The 23369-nt window shown below is 37.8% G+C and overlaps 1 protein-coding gene across 1 annotated transcript in view; it reads left to right on the top strand.

Moving 5' to 3' along the window:
* Window positions 1–23369, top strand: part of SLC2A13 (solute carrier family 2 member 13) — a 367441-nt gene that overhangs the window by 259056 nt on the left and 85016 nt on the right. The window lies entirely within an intron of this gene.

The raw sequence follows: 23369 nt of genomic DNA, 5'->3' as shown, positions 1-23369 counted from the left end.
TATATGAAATTAACACATTATACACTAAACTCCACTTGGTATTCACTTGGAGCATCCAGCTGAGCTGAATTGATGATGGCTGTTCATTACAACAGTGAGTAAGATATATTGGTTCCAAATTGTGATCTGCGTTCCTTTGGAAAATAGGCACCACAGCACATCTTTTATTTTACTGATAAGTTTATTTATTATTGGCTTACTGACTTCCATAGTCTTTTTATTGTTCTTTTTTTTTTTATTTATACTTTTCAGTTCTAGGGTACAGGTGCACAGTGTGCAGGTTTGTTACGTAGGTATACATGTGCCATGTTGGTGTGCTGCACCCATTAACTCGTCATTTACGTTAGGTATATCTCCTAATGCTATCCTTCCCCCCAACCCCACAACAGGCCCCAGTGTGTGATGTTCCCCTTCCTGTGTCCAACTGTTCTCATTGTTCAGTTCCCACCTATGAGTGAGAACATGCAGTGTTTGGTTTTCTGTCCTTAACACAGTTTGCTCAGAATGGTTTCCAGCCCAACAAAAGACATGAACTCATCGTTTTTTATGGCTGCATAGTATTCCATGGTGTATATATGTGCCACATTTTCTTAATCCAGTCTAGCATTGATGGACATTTAGGCTGGTTCCAAGTCTTGCTATTGTGAATAGTACTGCAATAAACATACGTGTGCATGTGTCTTTATAACAGCGTGATTTATAATCCTTTGGGTATATACCTAGTAATGGGATGGCTGGGTCAAAAGGTATTTCTAGTTCTAGATCCTTGAGGAATCACCACACTGTCTTCCACAATGGTTGTACTAGTTTACAGTCCCACCAACAGTATAAAAGCATTCCTATTTCTCCACATCCTCTCCAGCACCTGTTTTATCCTGACTTTTTAATGATTGCCATTCTAACTGGTGTGAGATGGTATCTCATTGTGGTTTTGATTTTCATTTCTCTGATGGCCAGTGACGATGAACATTTTTTCATGTGTCTCTTGGCTGCCCAAATGTCATCTTTTGAGAAGTGTCTGTTCATATCCTTCACCCACTTTTTGATGCGGTTGTTTTTTTCTTGTAAATTTGTTTGAGTTCTTTGTAGATTCTGGATATTAGCCCTTTGTCAGATGAGTAGATTGCAAAAATGTTCTCCCATTCTGTAGGTTGCCTGTTCACTCTGATGGTAGTTTTCTTGTTGTTGTTGTTGTTGTTGTGCAGAAGGTCTTTAATTTAATTAGATCCCATTTGTCAATTTTGGCTTTTGTTGCCATTGCTTTTGGTGTTTTAGACATGAAGTCCTTGCCCATGCCTATGTCCTGAATGGTATTACCTAGGTTTTCTTCTAGGGTTTTTATGGTTTTGGGTCTAACATTTAAGTCTTTAATCCATCTTGAATTAATTTTAGTATAAAGTGTAAGGAAGGTATCCAGTTTCAGCTTTCTACATATGGCTAGCCAGTTTTCCCAGCATCATTTATTAATAGGGAATCCTTTCCCCATTTCTTGTTTTTCTAGGGTTTGTCAAAGATCAGATGGTTGTAGATATGTGGTATTATTTCTGAGGGCTCTGTTCTGTTTCATTGGCCTATATCTGTTTTGGTACCAGTACCATGCTGTTTTGGTTACTGTAGCCTTGTAGTATAGTTTGAAGTCTGGTAGCATGATACCTCCAGCTTTGTTCTTTTGGCTTAGGATTGTCTTGGCAATGCAGGCTCTTTTTTGGTTCCATATGAACTTTAAAGTAGTTTTTTCCAGTTCTGTGAAGAAAATCATTGGTAGCTTGATGGGGATGGCATTGAATCTATAAATTACCTTGGGCAGTGTGGCCATTTTCACGCTATTGATTCTTCCTATCCATGAGCATGGATGTTCTTCCATTTGTTTGTGTCCTCTTTTATTTCGTTGAGCAGCAGTTTGTACTTCTCCTTGAAGAGGTTCTTCATATCCATTGCAAGTTGGATTCCTCGGCATTTTATTCTCTTTGAAGCAGTTGTGAATGGGAGTTCACTCATGATTTGGCTCTCTGTGTGGCTGTTACAGGTGAATAAGAATGCTTGTGATTTTTGAACATTGATTTTGTGTCCTGAGACTTTGCTGAAGTTGCTTATCAGATTTGGGGCTGAGATGATGGGGTTTTCTAAATATACAATCATGTCATCTGCAAACAGGGACAATTTGATTTCCTCTTTTCCTAACTGAATACCCTTTATTTCTTTCTCCTGCCTGATTCCCCTGGCCAGAACTTCCAACACTATGTTGAATAGGAGTGTTGAGAGAGGGCATCCCTGTCTTGTGCCAGTTTTCAAAGGAAGTGCTTCCAGCTTTTGCCCATTCATTATAATATTGGCTGTGGGTTTTTCATAAATAGCTCTTATTATTTTGAGATACATCCCATCAGTACCTAATTTATTGAGAGTTTTTAGCATGAAGGGCTGTTGAATTTTGTCAAAGGCCTTTTCTTCATCTATTGAGATAATCATGTAGTTTTTGTCTTTGGTTCTGTTTATATGCTTTATTACGTTTATTGATTTGCATATGTTGAACCAGCCTTGCATCCTAGGGATGAAGCCCACTTGATCATGGTGGATAAGCTTTTTGATGTGCTGCTGGATTCGGTTTGCCAGTATTTTATTGAGGATTTATGCATCAGTGTTCATCAGGGATATTGGTCTAAAATTCTCTTTTTTTGTTGTGTCTTTTCCAGACTTTGGTATCAGGATGATGTTGGCCCCATAAAATGAGTTAGGGTGGATTCCCTCTTTTTCTATTGATTAGAGTAGTTTCAGAAGGAATGGTACCAGCTCCTCCTTGTACCTCTGATAGAATTCAGCTGTGACTCTGTCTGGTCCTGGACTTTTTTTAGTTGGTAGGCTATTAATTATTGCCTCACTTTCAGAGCCAGTTATTTGTCTATTCAGGGATTCAACTTCTTCCTGGTTTAGATTTGGGAGGGTGTGTGTGTCCAGGAATTTATCCATTTCTTCTAGATTTTCGAGTTGATTTGCGTAGAAGTGTTTATAGTATTCTCTGATGGGAGTTTGTATTTCTGTGGAATCGGTGGTTGATATCCCCTTTATCATTTTTTATTGCATCTATTTGATTCTTCTCTCTCTTCTTTATTAGTCTTGCTAGCGGTCTATCAATTTTGTTGCTCTTTTCCAAAAACCAGCTCCTGGATTCATTGATTTTTTGAGGGTTTTTTTGTGTCTCTGTCTCCTTCAGTTCTGCTCTGATCTTAGTTAATTCTTGCCTTCTGCTAGCTTTTGAATGTGTTTGCACTTGCTTCTCTAGTTAAATTAAAAATTGTGATGTTAGGGTGTCAATTTTAGATCTTTCCTGCTTTCTCTTGTGGGCATTTAGTGCTATAAGTTTCCCTCTACACACTGCTTTAAATGTGTCCCAGAGATTCTGGTATGTTGTGTCTTTGTTCTCACTGGTTTCAAGGAACATCTTTATTTCTGCCTTCATTTCGTTATGTTCCCAGTAGTCATTCAGGAGCAGGCTGTTCAGTTTCTATGTAGTTGAGTGGTTTTGATTGATTTTCTTAGTCCTGAGTTCTAGTTTGATTGCACTGTGGTCTGAGAGACAGTTTGTTGTAATTTCTGTTCTTGTACATTTGCTGAGGAGTGCTTTACTTCCAACTATGTGGTCAATTTTGGATTAAGTGCCATGTGGTGCTGAGAAGAATGTATATTCTGCTGATTTGGGGTGGAGAGTTCTATAGATGTCTTTTAGGTCTGCTTGGTGCAGAGCTGAGTTCAATTCCTGGATATCCTTGTTAACTTTCTGTCTCGTTGATCTGTCTAATGTTGACATTGGGGTGTTAAAGTCTCCCAGTATTATTGTGTGGGAGTCTAAGTCTCTGTAGGTCTCTAAGGACTTGCTTTATGAATCTCGGTGCTCCTGATTGCGTGCATATATATTTAGGATAGTTAGCTCTTCTTGTTGAAGTGATCCCTTACCATTTTGTAATGGCCTTCTTTGTCTCTTTTGATCTTTGTTGGTTTAAAGTCTGTTTTATCAGAGACTAGGATTGCAAACCCTGCCTTTTTTTGTTTTCCATTTGCTTGGTAGATCTTCCTTCATCCCTTTATTTTGAGCCTATGTGTGTCTCTGCATGTGAGATGGGTCTCCTGAATACTGCACACTGATGGGTCTTGACTCTTTATCCAGTTTGCCAGTCTGTGTCTTTTAATTGGAGCATTTAGTCCATTTACATTTAAGGTTAATATTGTTACGTGTGAATTTGATCCTGTCATTATGATGTTAGCTGGTTATTTTGCTCGTTAGTTAATGCACTTTCTTCCTAGCACTGATGGTCTTTACACTTTGGCATGTTTTTGCAGTGGCTGGTACTGGTTGTTCCTTTCCATGTTTAGTGCTTCCTTCAAGAGCTCTTGTAGGGCAGGCATTTGCTTGTCTGTAAAGGATTTTATTTCTCCTTCACTTATGAAGCTTAGTTTGGCTGGATATGAAATTCTGGGTTGAAAATTCTTTTCTTTAATAATGTTGAATATTGGCCCCCACTCTCTTCTGGCTTATTGAGTTTCTGCTGAGAGACTCACTGTTAGTTTGATGGGCTTCCCTTTGTGGGTGACCCGACCTTTCTCTCTGTCTGCCCTTAACATGTTTTCCTTCATTTCAACTTTGGTGAATCTGGCAATTATGTGTCTTGGAGTTGCTCTTCTCGAGGAGTATCTTTGTGGTGTTCTCTGTATTTCCTGAATTTGAATGTTGGTCTGCCTTGCTACATTGGGGAAGTTCTCCTGGATAGTATCCTTCAGAGTGTTTTCCTACTTGGTTCTATTCTCTCCATCACTTTCAGGTACACCAATCAGACGTAGATTTGATCTTTCCACAAAGTCCCATATTTCTTGGAGGCTTTGTTCGTTTCTTTTTACTCTTTTTTCTCTAAACTTCTCATTTCATTTCATTCATTTGATCTTCAGTCACTGATACCCTTTCTTCCAGTTGATTGAATCGGCTGCTGATGCTTGTGCATTCGTCACATAGTTCTCGTACCATGGTTTTCTGCTCCATCAGGTCATTTAAGGATTTTTCTATACTCGTTATTCTGGTTAGCCATTTGTCTAATCTTTTTTCAAGGTTTTTAGCTTCTTTGCAATGGGTTTGAACTTCTGCCTTTAGCTCAGTGAACTTTGATCATCTGAAGTCTTCTTCTCTCAACTAGTAAACATCATTCTCCATACAGCTTTGTTCTGTTGCTGGCGAGGAGCTGCGTTCCTTTGGAGGGGGACAGGCACTCTGATTTTTAGAATTTTCAGGTTTTCTGCTCTGTTTTTTACCCATCTTTGTGATTTTATCTACCTTTGGTCTTTGATGATGGTGACGTACAGATTCGGTTTTGGTGTGGATGTCCTTTCTGTTTGTTAGTTTCACTGCTAACAGTCAGGACCCTCAGTTGCAGGTCTGTTGGAGTTTGCTGGAGGTCCACTCCAGACCCTGTTTGCCTGGGTATCAGCAGCAGAGGCTGCAAAACAGCAAATATTGCTGAACAGCAAATGTTGCTGCCTGATCATTCCTTTGGAAGATTTGTCTCAGAGGGGTACCTGGCCGTGTGAAGTGTCAGTCTGCCCCTACTGGGGGTTGCCTCGCAGTTAGACTCCTTGGGGATCAGGGACCCACTTGAGGAGGCAGTCTGTTCGTTCTCAGATCTCAAACTCCGTGCCGGGAGAAGCACTACTCTCTTCAAAGCTATCTGACAGGGACATTTAAGTCTGCAGAGGTTTCTGCTGCCTTTTGTTTTCTATGCCCCGGGAGAAGCACTACTCTCTTCAAAGCTATCTGACAGGGACATTTAAGTCTGCAGAGGTTTCTGCTGCCTTTTGTTTGGCTATGCCCTTCCCCCTGAGGTGGAGTCTACAGAGGCAGGCAGGCCTCCTTGAGCTGCCATGGGCTCCACCCAGTTCCAGCTTCCTGGCCGCTTTGTTTACCTTCTCAAGCCTCAGCAATGGTGGGCGCCCCTCCCCCAGCCTGGCTGCCACCTTGCAGTTCAATCTCAGACTGCTGTGTTAGCAATGAACGAGGCTCCGTGGGCATGGGACCCTCTGAGCCAGGCACTGGGTATAATCTCCTGGTGTGCCGTTTGCTAAGAGCGTTGGAAAAGTGCAGTATTAGAGTGGGAGTGACCTGATTTTCCAGGTGCTGTCTGTCACAGCTTTCCTTGGCTAGGAAAGGGAATTCCCTGACGCCTTGCACTTCCCGGGTGAGGCAGTGTCTCGCCCTGCTTCGGCTCATGCTCGGTGGACTGCACCCACTGTCTTGCCTCCACTGTCTGACAAGCCCCTGTGAGATGAACCCGGTACCTCAGTTGGAAATGCAGAAATCACACGTGTTCTGCCCCGTCACACTGGGAGCTGTAGACTGGAGCTGTTCCTATTTGGCCATCTTGGAACCTTATACCTTTTTATTGTTCTAAGAAGACTTGAGGCTGTCTTCATAGTAGAAGTTAACCTTAGCATAGACTATTTCTGGATGTAGTGATCTTTATTTGGACATCTGCCTCAATTGCTAGAAATGCATATTCTAGTTTTCTTTTTCTTGATGGATATTTTACTCATATGTTTTTAACAGAGTTACTTCTAAAAAATATTTTAAAAATTATTGTCGTTTGAGAATCATAGAATATTCTCCAGATCTAAAAAGTCTGATTTAGATGTACTGTTCAGAATATGACTGATATATACTGTCAGGTCAACAAAAGTCAGAAAATCATCTAAAAATTATGAGAAAAAGTTCTCTGAACTCCTGATATAGGAAAGGAATGTCTATAAGTTTTTAATGATTTATGTAATGAAATAGCTTTTCTGCCATTGACTTTAAAGTTTAAATAAAAATATTTATTGCCCAACTATATCTCACTGCACAGCAGTTTATGATCATCAATCTGTTAATCCTTGTGATCTAAGGTATTATCATCTAACTAATATTTCAATATACAATTTTAATGAAGAGTGGTGATACAGCCTACCTTTATTCTTATTACAAAAATAAGCAGCCATTTTTGAAGATAGAACCAAATTTTACATGTCCTTCAGGAGTCAGTGGATATGAAAAACAATTATTTATTGAATGCGTAACATATTAAGCTTTGTGGGAATTTGACAGTATGTATTTATAGTCCAAGTGATTTTGTAAAATATGGCTGCAGTCCCCTTACTGGTTTTTTATGGTTTAAACTATCTATAATCCTCTACTCTACCAGCTGAGCAGTAATTGACTGTATTTGTTATTTCAAATAACTAAAAGAGTAAAATTGGAATGTTCCTAACACGAAGAAGTGACAATTGCTTGAGGTGATGAATATCCCCATTACCCTGATTTGATCATTACACATTGTATACTTGTATTAAAATATGACATGTAGCCCATAAATATGTACCGCTATTATGCATACATAATAATTAAGAATAAAAAGCATCTATGTACATTTCCCCTTTCCTTAAGACGAACAGGAAAAAAATCACATAATACCTTAAGATGAGTAAAGTTCACTTTGTAAATGTAGATAGTATGCTTTCCCCATGGAGTGATCTGTATGGGAACATTTAGCAAATGAAACAGATTTTAAAGGAGAAGTAGTTTAATATATTAATAACATCATATTGTATTCTATTAGTGGGAGCATAAATTGTTCTTCATTTTAGAAAGTTATATGGTTCTGCCTAATAAAAGTTAAGTGCCTATGCCCACTGACTCAGCACGTCCGCTTGTAGAAATCTGTAGACTACAGTGATGAGTATGCAGTTCATTCTTACTAGAGAAGATTTAAGAAAGTAAATGGTTAAAGAACAATGATTCTTCTTGATTTTTAGTCAATAAATATTGGTTGCATACCAGGGCAAAAATATTGTAGGTTATTGCTCCCTAATGACTTGAGATTCAAGAGATTGACAACCCTAAATAATTTTCAATCAGGACATATCCTTTTCAGAATGTTTTAAGTTTTTGATTGATAATGTATTTTCCAAGGCCTGATTTGATTCTCTGGACTGAATGTATTAAAGAATGTCTTTCAGAACAATGAGAACATAGGGACACGGGGAAGGGAACTAACTACACACAGTGGAGCCTGTCAGGAGGCAGGGGGGTGGGAAGGGAGAGCTTTTGGACAAATAGCTAATGCATGCAGGGCTCACTACCTAGGTGATGGGTTGACAGGTGCAGCAAACCACTATGGCACACGTTTACCTATGTAACAGAACTGCATGTCCTGCACATGTATTCTGGAACTTAAAATTAAATTTAAAAAAACACGCCTTTTAAATCTGCTTTTAATAGATATAACAGTCTGTACAAAGATAAAGACAGATGCAAGTTGCTATAGAAAATATTTGGCCACCTGTATAAAAGCTGTCATAGGGTCCCAGCTGCAGCTAGAAGAAATAATGCTAGCATGAGTATCATCTGAATCATATATCTTTATGAGAGTTCACACACATATTTATTTTTTTCCACACACATAATTCCAATATGACCTTCAGCTCCACACTCTCAAATTGCTAATGTTCTATTCCTTTCATTTCCAATTCAAAATATTTTCTCATGAGAGCTAGCCAAGATTTGAGGAATCAAACCTTTCCTAGGTACACTTCCCTCTAATACTTGACATATTATTATTTATAGTGTGATCTCAGCATATGTAAATCACTATCATAAAACATTTAAAAGTAGACAGATATTTCCTGAAGCATACAGTTGTAGAATTTCAAGGAACCTTGCCCTAGGGTTTTTATCTTATTCACTTATTCTTTCTTCATGCATCTAAATATATTATGGATCACCTATCATAGGATTATAGTAAGGATAAATTAACATATGGAAAATGCCTTAAATGGTGCTTGGCACATAATAAGCACTCAATAAACATTACAGTCATTGTTAGAATTAATAAAGTCTGTAAAAGAAGATGAGGTTGGGATGATGGCACTCAGAGATGACCTTGAGAATGGGATGTTTGTACTGAGCTCTTAAAAGAAGAGTGGAGTATGTCACACAGAAAGAATGGCAGGCACAAAGATCCTGCAAGGCAGGAAGGAACCTGGCAAGTGCAAGGAACTGAAAGAAGAAGACTACAGAGGTCAGAGAAGAATCAGATAAGACTATTAAGATATGTTCAGAGCCAGATCATGTAGAACCTCAGAGGTTTTTGATCTTCAGTCCAAGAACATAAATCCATTGAAGAATTTTAAGCAGGGGTGTGCCTTGACCACATTTTGAATTCTAAACTGTCTCTGGGTGGGTGTGGGTGCCACAAGGGCATGTGTTTATGTAGGGAGACTGGTTTTTTACAGTTGTCGATGAGAGAGATGACAGTTGCCTGGATTATAGTGGTGACATTGGAGATAAGCAGGTAGACAGATTCTCAGTATATTAGAAGAGAAAAATCAATAGGAAATTTAAAATAAATAATTGATTAACTGTGGCCATAGGAGGAAGGAGTCTTTGGTTGATTCCCAATTTTTGCATGAGAAAAAAGGTAGACTAAATCATAAAAATAAGATGAAGCAGTTGGATGATGTAAGACCATGGGTACAATGTTGGACATGTGGAATCTTAGGTGTCTATGAACCAGCATCATTTGGGATATTGAGTAGGTATTTGGGAAAACTGGCCTATAGTTGAAGGAGTGTTCTAGAATGAAGAATTGTTATCCATACATGATAATTAAATCCATACACATGGGCAACATCTTGTTCACAACTAAGATCTTTATCAAGACTCTAGCTACCTTTGCAATTCATAATCTATTTGTAAACCACTACTAATTTACTAATCAATTGGGCAGTATCTCTCCATTCTTCAGGCTTTAAATCACAGCATAGAATCACAAACTATTCATGCTGGAAGGCCTTTAATGTAACCTAATTCAAGCCTTTCATCTTACACCTACACTTACATCTTACTCAGTTTCCTTACTGAGGTCCAAATAAGTCACATTCCTCTCCCAGGGCACACAGACTAACCACTTATTCTTTAGGCTTCTCTTTTCCCCATACAGAACTTCCTTTTTTAGCTAACACAGTTCTTTAGGAGTTATTGTTAATGTGAAACCAACGACACAACAGCTTCTTTTTCTGTTCCTTTCAAACCTTGCTCTTCTTGCTTTGGATCAAGGACATGGTTTTTCTGTTAAGATGACTTGTATAATTAGGTAATTTAAGGAATTTAATGATGCCTAGCATATTACCTCTTTGATACAGATCTTGCTATATTTTAGACCCTGTTTGAGTAGAAATTGACAAAAGGGACTTTGCCTCTAGTTCATTATACTTTTTCTTTTTAATACTTCTCAATTAAGGCCAGACACAGTGGCTCATACCTGTAATCCCAGCACTTTGGGAGGCCAAGTCAGGTGTATCACCTGAGCTCAGCAGTTTGAGACCAGCCCAGCCAACATGGTGAAATCTCAGTTCTAATAAAAATACAAAAAAAAATTAGCCGGATGTGGTGGCGGGTGCCTGTAATCTCAGCTACTCGGGAAACTGAGGCAGAAGAATCACTTGAACACAGGAGGTAGAGGTTGCGGTGAGCTGACTTGGTGTCACTGCACTCCAGCCTGGGTGACAAGAATGAGACTCTGTCTTAACAAACAAACAAAAACTTCTCAATTAAGAGTCTTACCTAGGGTCATCTGCAGAGGTACTTAAAGTCACCTATTTTCCCTTCCCAGAGGTCGGACTCACCAGGACAGTGGCATGTTGTTTTGAAATGCTCCCCAGGTGATGCCAGTACATCTTCCATTAAGAACCACTGCCATAATGCTATCACTTTTTTTTTTTTTCCAGAAAAAACAAAAAACAAAAAAAAAGACTGCCAGCTTTCTTTCTCTTTTCTTTTTTCTTTTTTGTTTTTGTTTTTGTTTTGTTTTGTCTTTTGCTTCTTGAACATTGTTAAACCAAGCATAAGAATGTGATCAATGTTGTTCTTTTTCTATATAGTTATAGTTTTATGTTTTCCTCTTCAGATGAAGTTCCCTAAAATCCAAATTGACAAATTGTGGCTTCATCTGTAGACCTCTGTATGGTGGTGACACTAGCTTTGTGAAACAGTATGCCCCTCATAAATTAGTCCCTTCAAAGTTCATTTCCAATAAAAATTCATTTTGTATTCACTACACTGCCTTTTCTTCTCCTTTTGCCAGCCTTGTGTTATTTAACAAAGACATCATTAACATGGGAACTGTAAGACTGTCAGATTCGATCATAAAACTTTTATGCAACCTTAGAAATGTGTAAAAACAGTCGGGCACGGTGGCTCGCGCCTGTAATCCCAGCACTTTGGGAGGCCAGAGTGGGCGGATCACGAGCTCAGGAGTTTGAGACCAGCCTGGCCAACATACTGAAATTCCATCTCTACTAAAAATACAAAAAAAATTAGCCAGGTGTGGTGGCAGGCACCTGTAATCCCAGCTACTCAGGAGGCTGAGGCAAGAGAATCACTTGAACCTGGGAGGTGGAGGTTGCAGTGAGCCCAGATCGTGCCATTGCACTCCAGCCCAGGCAATAGTATGAGACTCCATCTCAAACAAACAAAACAAAAGAAATGTGTAAAAACCCTATTAGTCCCTATTTTTTTTTCCCAGTATTTGACATCCTGGTGATAGTGTGTTTAGCATCAGTAATTCATAGCATCTTGACAGTGAATATAATATTATGCTGTGAATTGAAACAACTTTCCATTTGTATTAAACATTTTTTTTTTTGCTTACTGATTTCCATTAAAATGAATCTGCTTCAATTTTTTTGGCATAGTGGCACAGGCTAATATACCATGAGGTTACTATTATTAATGCTACAGTAGAAAACAATGTTGTACATATTGACTAATACCTACAGACCCATTTGAGATAAAGATAAATGTATATAAGTCAATTAAAAAGGTAAATGAAAGTTGGAAAAAAAGTCCACATAAATCTCATCCTCTGACCTTATCTCCAAATAACTGCACATATCTTTTGTTAGCACTTAAATACCCAGTGTGCTGAATTTGACACCTGGAGGGGATTCTATCCACCTGTCATGGAAGGATACAAGAGCTTCTTGGAGGAAGTTGGCCATTTATGGGGCATATTCTTTGAGTTCGCCATAACTTTTTAATTTTGATGCCTGGGCTTTTAGCCACGGACTTACAAATCCCCCACATGGCAAGATTTGCTACCCAAACCTGGTTTTTTGTTTTGTTTTCCTATAGTCAAAAATGCTTCTTGGGAAGCCAGAAAGACAAGAAGGAGGACTCAAGATTAGGTGTGCAAAGAAGAAGGAAAGGCATTTCAGGGAGAGGGAATATCAGGGAATGTGTACACGTCCTAAGCAGGGAGTATGGCTTCTTCAAAGAATTGACCAACAGGACTGGGTCATAACAAGCAAGCAAGAGAATGGCACCGAAATAGACTGGATAGCAAGCCGGTGACAGAACATATCAGGACCTTATACACCTGAGATGAGAATTTTGGGTATCATCTTAGAATACTGAGAAACCTTCACAGGGTAGTAGAATGAGAATGACATTATCAGATTTGTGTTTTTAAAAGATCAGTCTGTCTGCAAAGTGGAAAATTGATTAGAGAAAGACAAATGGTGATGAAGGGAGAAAAGTGAAAAGAACTTAGTAGCCTAGGCAAGAAATAATGCAGCCTTGGTGGTAGCAGTGGATATAGAGAAACGAGATATTTTGGAGGGGAATGACAAGGCTGGGTGATTAACCGGATCATAGATGAAAACAAATGCTTTAGAAACAGGAAAATATTTGGGGCATGAGGAATATAGGATCTGAAACTTCACTGTAGTCTACTTAGAAACATAAATTTAGGCATATAAATCTGGAGACTCTTTCTCTTGCTCTGACATTAAATACAGCAGTCACATGTTTTCTGTAATTTATATCCTTATTTGAAAGGTAATTTTCATTCCTTCTTGAACTTAAAAGACTTCTGAGAAAAGTGTTTCCAAAGTTGTCCATTTAGGTCTGAAATAACAGAACAAGATAAAGGGGGGAAAACATGTATCTCTGATAATCTGTAGGACCTATATTCTCATTCTAGAACTCCTTTCAGTGCAGTGAGCACATGAAACCAACTAGGAGTTTTATTCCTATTTCCAGTAAATCCACTTAAAATAGCATCTGCATACACAAATGAAATAAACTATCCAGGACTGTGACAGCAGTTGACTGGAATCAGCCTCTGGTGTATTTTCTTATAATAAAGACCAAGAAAACCTTACAGAAAATATAAATGTGAAACGATGCCCCTAAAAAACTTAACTGTTCTTTAATTAAGTTTATATCAAATGAAAACATTTCAGGTATTAACACTTAAAACATTCTGGTATGTTAAGTTGGAGTATTTCCCATCATGTTGTAAAAGCACGTTACCTTGCTTCGTGTTCCTTGTCTAAATAGTAGGAAAATACCTATTCCTATGGACCAAATGTGGTTTATTTAAAAACAAAACATAGGGGCCGGGCGCAGTGGCTCACACCTGTAATCCTAGCACTTTGGGAGGCCGAAGCGGGCGGATCACGAGGTCAAGAGATTGAGACCATCCTAGCCAACACGGTGAAACCCTGTCTCTACTAAAAATAAAAAAATTAGCTGGGCATGATGGCATGTGCCTGTAGTCCCAGCTACTGTGCAGGCTGAGGCAGGAGAATTGCTTGAACCCAGGAGGCGGAGGTTGCAGTGAACCGAGATTACGCCACTGCACTCCAGCCTGGCGACAGAGTGAGACTTTGTCTCAAAAATTAAAAAAAATAAAAAATAAAAAATGAAATAAAATAAAAAGCATTTTAAAAACCTGATTTTAAAAATCTCTTCAGTGAAAGTAACTTTGAAAACTATGATTTTGTTTGGGTGTTTGGGTGGGTGGGTGGATGGATGGATGGATGGATGGATGGATAGATGGATGGATGGATGGATAGATGGATGAAAAGTTGCTATTGATAAGAGAAGGTAGATGGTACTGACTGAAGGAAGTTTTTTAGTATAATTTTTATCCTGGAACTTAGGTATGTGTTGGAAAATTTGGCAACACCTTGTTGCTTTCAAAGAGTTGGTGATTTAGGAAGCATCCAACCCTTTGTTTCTTCAAAGTTTACTTCTAGTCATGGCTATAGCACGATTAGCAATACCTTCTATGGGCATGCTAGTAGACCCAGCAGTTCAAGCCTGCAGGTCTCTGGGCATAAAACAGGTCACATAGTGTTTAGACCATCCCTAAGTGACTCTTTTAGATTGTTGTGTGATGCTAAGAAGATAGTGCTTTCCAAATATCAGTAAATAAATAAATAACAAAAAAAAGGTCATATGTCTCTTCAACTGTAACATCCAGTTGTATGCTGAATAAATTAGAAGACTAGAAAAATGAAATAATGTATCCCGAACAACCTGCTGAAAATCAGCAATTGTATAATTTCTATACAGTTTAGCAAATCAAAGAATATAGCACTTTAGAAAAAACATTTATGCACATTTGTAATTAATTATTTTTATAAACATTTTTGAGAGTTGCAGTAGGCTGGGGGTATTGACATTTTAAAAAACAAAAAAACAGCCTTCCTCCTCATGGAGCTCACAGCTATGAGAGAGAAAAATGCAGATACATAATTGCAAAACAGTGTCATAAAGGCTGATAGATGTATCAGAGCAGGACCTGGCATAATTCCCTTCCCCAGGGCCATGACAGAAGGCTTCCTATATGAGAGTCCTTACAATTCTCATTATTTTGGATCCCTTTATAGTGTTTTTAATTGCATAAGATAAATTTGATAAAAGTACAAAGCAAATCAATTATATTGAAATACAGTTGCCAGAATACTTTACAAAATAAACTTGTTATATACAAGTACAAAGCAAATCAATTATATTGAAATATAGTTGCCAGAATACGTTAAAAAATAAAGTTGTTTTATAGTAATGTATATACTTCTTTATTAACGCATTAAGTAACAAATCTAACTGCAAATCTGATATCATAGTTTCAACACCATAGTGAATGTAAATGGTATTTGGAGATTTCTGCAACTACCTTAATGGGATATGAAAATATGTGACTTCTGTTTTTGCCAGTAGTTTACTGCCTACATTCCTAATTGAAGGAAATGCTAAATTTCAGTAAAAGGTTAATGAAATACAGATGTAATTTTCTTTTCATCCAAGTTTACAGTCCCCATGTTAAGGACCCCTCACAGAGGAGGAAGCTTGATCTGATTTTTCAATGGTGAGTCAGAGTTTCTCAGACCAGTGAAAATGGAGAAGCCACCCAGACATGAGAGCAAACTGTGCAAAAGCAGAAAACAGATTTGCCCTTCAAGAAAATTATAAAACTTGATAACTGCTGGAAAAAGGGACACCAGGCACAGGATGAGGCAGAGGGATAGGAAAGGCCTTGGATACTAGGTCAAGGCTTGAGTAAGGAAGGGAAGCCAGTCAACAGCATCAGGCAAGGAGGGTACCATGATCAAAGCTGAGCTTTACAAAGAGTTTTCTGTGTGCATTTTGGGATATAGATTGGAGGGAGAAGACTCTGGCAGCCCCAGAGAGAGACAGTGAGGGTCTGAAATTATCTCATGATGGTGAGCATGAAGACAAAGCTATTGTTGGAAACATTACAAATAAATGTTAAAGGCAAAGTATGAGGGAAAAGGCATTTGGCAGGCAGTTCAATTTTATGAATACTCAGTGCCAATTATGTGGCCCCAGCCAATATACCTGGCAGGATGGAGGGGGCATAATTCTAAGCAGACTTTTTATGTTAAAATAATAGTAGTGTCTGTTAACTAAGCCCTTTTCATATTCAAGTATTATTCCATATTCTTTTGGAATATTACCTATTACTCTTTAACTTTCCTGAGGAAGATATTGTTGTTGTTATTATTATTATTATTATCCAATTTTATGGATAGGAAAACTAAGGATCAGAGGGATTATATCACTTGCCTAGAGTGATGTAACTGGTATGTTGCAGAGCTATTTTGTTCTGTCCACCTCCCTCCCTTAGTCAAACTAATGGCCTTTTTTTGCATATTTCAATACTATTTAAAGTCTGTGAATATTCTAAAGAGATGCTAAGTATCAGTTACCCAAGAAACAAAGAGAAGGGTTTTAAGTTCCTCATTTTGAAGGGCTAGGCATTTAAACACTCAGATTTTATTTTAACACAATACTGCCCTGAAAACCAAGTACCAAATGATGAAAACTATTAAAACTAGAGATTTTAATGAAATGAATATTTCTAATGAAATTCTACCTCCACTACACATGCCATTTAGTTGAACTAGCATAAAATTCTTTGAGAGATACTTAATAGCCAAAGTTCCTTATGTAACATAAATGAAATTCTGGGTTGATGCACAGATTCCTAAACAGATATAGATTATGAGACTATGTTCTTTATATTTACTTCTGATCACTTCACCTTCTCAGCAACTCAGATACTGGCAAAGTGGGAGATACCTTGATTAAACACCATGCTGTAGCAGTCTGACTAAAGCTTTTACAGATTTCTAGGAAAATTATTTACGAAAAGAAAAGAAAAGAAAAAAAATGTTGCCCAGCTTAGAAGTGAGAGGACTAGGTTTCCAAATCCCTGTTTTAAGACCTTGTCGCAACTCCCTTTTATTCTCCCAGGCTTATTTTTGATTTTTTAAAAAAGGAATGTTAGAATTTTGGGGACCCTGAGAAATCTGTCATAGAGATAGTATATCATAACCACTCTTTTCTTTCCAAAGTCATGCCAGACAGCACCTAGATCACCCACACTGGTTCAGCCTTCTGCCGGTAAGGTGAGATGCCTTTATTTTCCTCAAAGGATATCAAGCCCTGAACCCCACCCAGGGAGCAGAGAAGACACAGAGGTAGTTGATTGTAAGTCAACACCATTCTTTGTGAGCATAACTAGACAATGGCTTTGTTACTGGTGGAGGGTCTTGACTATGAGTTGTCCAGGTTCTTGGCGTTTTGAACAAAGAATTGGACAAAACATGCAAACAAAGCAATGAAGGAATGAAACAACAAAAGCACAGATTTATTGAAACAAAAGTAAACTCCACAGAATGGGAGCAGTCTCAAGCAAGCGACTCAAGAGCATTGGTTACAGAATTTTCTGGGTTTACATACTCTCTAGAGGTTTCCCATTGGCTACTTGGTTTACACCCTAAGTGAATGAAGGAGTGGCCCACAACCAGTCTAATTGGTCTCCGAAGGTTACCAATCAGAGGCTGATGTTACAAAGTTATACCCCTATGCAAATGAAGACTAGGTCACAACCAATCTTACTGGTTTCAGGAGAGGACCAATCAGAGGTACTTTCTATTTTTCATCTGCAATGCAGAAAGGGTGGAGGTTACAAAGGGAGTGGCCTCTGATCCTTTTGTTACTTGAGCATGGAAAGTTGGAGTTTCCCTTTCCATTTAGTTCTAGGAAGTTAGCATGAATCAGCCTTAGGTTCCCTGCCTCCAGATCCTATTCTTCTTCACCTAGATATTCTAATCTTTTGTTACCTTCGAAGAAAACATGATTGATACTAGCCATGGGCAGCCACAGGTCTGTTATCTTCTGTGAGTCACATTCAGTGGACATGTCCTCTTTATTCTCTACAGCAATGCTAAAACACTAAGCAAGCCAGTAATTTCTTCACAGATTAGTCACAGGAATTTTGTAAGCACTTTACGTTTGTTACACTGTAGAAAGTACACGTGGAGTTTAGTCTTACAACTGATTGCAGTCATAATTTGTGCGGCAATGTTTAGACAACTTTAGGTCCATAAAGGGAAATCTGACCAGCATTTCTTAGAACAATACCAGAGACGGGTCCATCTTTATTTCTCCCTTATTGACTCAGTTTGAAAACACAAATTCATGTGACTGGATGTTTGATCAAGATGCTGTTATTTGCCATGGCAGTTATTTTGTACAAACCTCATAACAAGCAGTGTTAGATCATTAGAAATCACCGTATGCATCTTACCTTACCCAGCCTCACACACACCTGTGTTTTAGTCCTTTCTAAACCACAAATCCCCTGCAACTGAAAATGATTCCATAATATTCTCCAACATTGCATTGTTCTGTGATGATAGGGTATAAAAGATATATAAGACATTGTTCCCATCCTCAGAGAAGTTTCAGTTTGTAGAAGAGAAATACTTACACACAATTGCCTATTATCTATATTTTAACACAAGGGAAAATAATCTCATTTTTAAAAATTCTTGACACAGTGAAATAGATGGAAGATAAATTTTGAAAACTTATTTTTAAACTGTGTAGGAGTACTTAATTTGCAGTGATCAATGACTCAAAGCTCAGCATGTCTTAAATATTCCATGTTACTAAGTAGCTGATAATACAAATCCATCCTTCATTCCCTGCTTTTCTCTTGATGCATCTAGCGTAATTGGTGTTTTCCTACATGTGCATCTGAATTCACAGTTACTGTAGAAGCCTGTTAATCCTTGACATTTAGCATGGGTGATAATGTCCCTCCTTTCGTAATTTTAGCCTAGAACAAACATTTTTGGACTGGTGTTGTACATTAGGGCCATCTTGCTTACAGATTAATAAAATCACTAACCTTTACATTAAAAAAAGTGCACTGCTCATATTTAGTAATTATCAATATCAGAAAGTTATTGTCAGTTAAGAGTCAGAATGTATTTTTTAATTCTCATTTTTCCTTTTGTTTAATTTTTCTTCAGCCTAATACGATTTTTATGTCATAACTCCTTTCTCATTAGTCTTCATAAACAGAAAAGTTATTTCATAGGGAGAACTTAGTGGCATTTTTCTAATTTGTCCATTTTGGAAACAAATGAAATATTTATTTTAATTGATTAGTGTTTCTATAAACATTTAACTTTGGCTGGACACGGTGACTCATGCCTGTAATCCCAGCACTTTGGGAGGGCGAGGAGGGTGGATCATCTAAGGTCGGGAGTTTGAGACCGGCCTGGCCAACATAGTGAAACCCCGTCTCTACTAAAAATACAAAAATTAGCTGAGTGTGGGGGTGCATGCCTGTAATCCCAGCTACTCAGGAGGCTGAGGCAAGAAAATTGCTTGAACCCAGGAGGTGGAGGTTGCAGTGCGCTGAAATCGCACCACTGCACTCCAACCTGGGCAACAGAGCAAGACTCCATCTCAAAATAATAATAATAATAATAATAATAATAATAATAATAACAACTTTGTGGTGCCTAAATATTCAGCTTTTCCTGATATTTCTTTTTTATCATTGTAAAATGGGTAGTTATGGCGATAGATGTTTTCACAAAAATTCAGTGTGATATAATAAACATTTGAAATTGAATATAGTTATTCACTTCCTAAAACAACAAATCTTGGCCTGTGTAATCAAATTTGGCAAGAATATTTTATCATCCTTATTCATATATGTTTTACAATTATGTGTTGTGCTATAGCTAAACACATAAGTGAATATTAATGAATGTGTAAATTCTTGGCAATTACCATATACTAATGTTGGCACAGATATAATTATTGTTAACTTTATTTTCATGTTCACATTACTTACTTAAATGTGTATGTTTTGGCTTGCTATATATGACTAGAATAAAATTCAGAAATCTAAACATCCTAAGTTAGTATTATTGCTTGTTATAGTTGGAATTTCAGTGTATACTAAAGTGATCTTCTATTCTTATGCAAACTAACAATGAGTGTCACGGCTCAGTTCAACTGCAGAACAATTACAAGAGGAGTTAATGCTATACTTTCTTTATATTTATCTTTTTAATATCCAGAGGCTGCCTTATTTTACTTAATACATAGATTGTTGAAAAATATATCAATACAATAGAAAAACTCATGATTTTTAAAAAGTCACTCATCTAATTATGTATTAAAGTACTAACTCCTTTTTGGTTCCAGTAGCGACTTATGGACAAATCCACTGACTCCTGTATTGTTGTGGAAGACTTCCCAAGGCTGAGCAGAAAGGATTCGGTTAGAGTCAAGCAGGCCAAAGCAGGGAACATGACATTGCAGAAAGAGGGATAGCATGTGTGCAGAAGCAAGAGCATGCTTAACTACAACTGGTGTTGCCTTTTCAAGAAAAATGAGGAAAGACACAAGAATCCAAAGATTTTAAGTCACAGGATTAAAGTAAAATTATATATACTAATAACAAAAACAGAAGAAGAAACAATACTACTCTGAAAGAATATTTTAAAAAACAACAACAGAGCTTTGAAATCTCACCAGAAAAAAAAGAAGGGAGTAGCCATATAATGCAAAAAGTAAGGTAGTAGTTTTATGACCTTGAAGATTAAAGCCTTAAAAACAAAAACAACAAATTGAACAAATACTAGAAAAGGCTAAGAAATACACACATAAATGAAACTCAAATAAACATGAATCTATGAGACTCCAAGAGAGACAAACTTGGTAATTATTCTGTCAGAGAGAAATTGGAGCAACGGAAATTGTAGCACTAAAAAAAGAAGCTTAACTGCTCAGTTACCCTATAAGGAAGAGTCACAAAGGAACAATTTACCACCTCAGTCAGAGAAGCACTGAATTAAGATAGAGGCAGTCATGAGCACCTCAAAAAACAGACTCACAAAGCAAAACAGACTTGACAAACTAGAAAAGTCATCATTCTTGACATTACTGAGCTTGCATCTCACAAATAAGAGGCGGGGTCAGCCATTCTTCAGTGGGTGAGATTACTGGGATGAGGCATTAACTCTGAGACTTTTAGGTCACCTTTCATGCTGTCCAAGTAACTTGGAGGAACCAGTGTGCTCGCTAAATGCCGCATTCACCAGTGCACATTGAGTCACTGGAAGAATCAGCATTACCAATTTGCAATCATATATATGCAGATACTATTAGGGACTCTTTCCCACTTGTTTTTCTTTTTTTGAATTTTTTTTTGAATTTTTTAGGTTTGCTGGTACATGTGAAGGTTTGTTTTGTGGATAAACGTGTCACAGGGGGCTTGCTGTACATATTATTACATCATCCAGGTATTAAGCTCAGTACCCAATAGTTATCTTTTTTGTTCCTCTCCCTCCTCCCACCCTCCCTGCTCAAGTAGACCCCAGTGTTTGTTGTTTCTTTCTTTGTGTTCATAAGTTCTTATCATTTAGCTCCCACTTATAAGTGAGAACATGTGGTATTTGGTTTTCTGTTCCTGTGTTGGTTTGCTAAGGATGATAGCCTCCAGTTCAACTGATGTTCCTGCAAAAGACGTGATCTCGTCCTTTTTTATGGATGCATAATATTCCCTGGTGTACATGTACCACATTTTCTTTATCCAGTCTTTTATTGATGGGCATTTATGTTGAGTCCATGTCTTTGCTATTGTGAATAGTGCTACAATGAACATTCCCATGCATGTGTCTTTATGGTAGAATGCTTTACATTCCTCTGCATATATACCTAGCAATGAGATTGCTGGATCAAATTGTAGTTCTGCTTTTAGCTTTTTGAGGAATTGCCATATTGCTTTCCAAAATGGGTGAACTAGTTTACACTCCTACCAACATTATATTAGCATTTTTTTATCCACAGCCTCACCAGCATCTGTTATTTTTTAACTTCTTAATAATAGCCATTCTGACTGGTGTGAGATGGTTTCTCATTGTGGTTTTGACTTGCATTTCTCTAATGATCAATGATACAGAACTTTTTTTCATACGCTCCTTGGCCGCATGTATGTCGTCTTTTGAGAGGTGCCTGTTCATGTCCTTTGTCCACTTTTTAATGGGGTTGTTTTTCTTTTGTAAATTTGCTAAGTTCCTTATAAATGCTGGATATTAGACTTTTGTCAGTTGCATAGTTTGTAAATGTTTTTTTCACATTCTATAGGTTGTCTATTTACTCTGTTGATAGTTTCTTTGGCTGTGCAGAAGCTTTTAAGTTTAATTAGATCCCACTTGTCAATTTTTGTTTTTGTTGCGATTGGTTTTGGTATCTTTGTCATGAAATCTTTGCCTGTTCCTATATCCAGTATGGTATTGCCTAGGCTGTCTTCCAGGATTTTCAGAGCTTTGACTTTCCCACTTTTCATTCTTTCATTTGGCACACAGTATTGAATGCTAACCATGCACCAGGTACTGCATTTGTGCCAGCTGTTAAGGAAACAAAGCATGAAATATAGCCTCACATCAGAAGTAGGAAATATCTTAGGCTTTTATTTACATTTTGAACGCATACACAAGTATATATTTAGAGAGATGTTGGAGACTTGGGTAGACTTGCTTTTTCAGAATATATTCAAAAATAAGCAAAAATATTTTTTAAGCATTTGAAAAAGTACTTGTACTACTTGGAATCATGTTAGGCTATATATTACAGAAGAACCCAAAATAACATGTCTTAAGCAGGGAAGAAGTCTTTCTCTCTCTCTCTCATGTGAAATAAATTCAAGGGTAAGGAGTTGGGGACCAATGTGCTACATCTAATGTCATCATGCATCCAGGCTCCTTTTGCTATACCCATACAAATGTCTTTCGTAAGTTCACCACATGGGTCAGGGTGGCTGCAGGAGTTCTACCAGCATAGCATTCCTGTGAAGCAAACCGGAAGCAAATGCAGAAAGAGCAGCTCTTCCCGGCTGAATCAGCTCCCTTTGAAGTCTTCCTGAAATCCCACGCAATACTTCTCACTGGACAGAATTAATCCCTTGGCTGTATCTAGTTGTAATGTGAACTGGGACATGTATTCTTTTGTCCAGCAGTTGGGAGGAGGGAGGTGGAGCCACTATGTGCCCAGTTAGGAATCACATTTCTCTTAAAAAGAAGGTGGGAAAGAATGAATATAGGGATAGGCCACTAGCAATCTTTGCCACAACAGTACAGCTAGGGAATATGTTAATTTTTTGAGACATTTTTGAGTGATTCTGCTTGACAGCAGGAAGTACAAACTAATGGACCAAAATAGGGATTCACCTGCTTTCATGGTTTAGTTCTCTCTCTGCTCATTAGAAGTCTAAAGTCAACTTTGCAGGTGACAAGAAATGTGGTTGTCTTAAATATTTAACTCTAGTTTTGTAAAATAAAAGGAATCATTAGTATCTCTTTCATTTGTCCTGTTTCCTTGGCCTTTGAAACCAGTGAAACAGTTGCCTTTTGTTGTGTTTGTTCAAAATGAGTGATCTGAACAAATGAGTGATTCCTTATCTGTTCAAAAAGAATAGTCACAGCACCTGCCATTTGCTATATAGTTACCATTATGTGGATCACTTTACTAAGAACTTTGCATGGGTTCTCTTTTATCCTTCAGAAAGACTGAGATAGATGCTATTATTTTCCCCATTTTACCAGTGACACTGAGGCTTAAGGAAGTTAAGTGAGGCTGGGCATTGTGACTCATGCCTGTAATCCCAGCATTTTAGGAG

The sequence above is a fragment of the Macaca thibetana genome, chromosome 11, assembly GCF_024542745.1.
Source record: "Macaca thibetana thibetana isolate TM-01 chromosome 11, ASM2454274v1, whole genome shotgun sequence".
Lineage (NCBI taxonomy): Eukaryota > Metazoa > Chordata > Mammalia > Primates > Cercopithecidae > Macaca > Macaca thibetana.
Note: the sequence above shows the minus strand (reverse complement) of the source record. Positions and strands in the feature narration are given on the sequence as shown.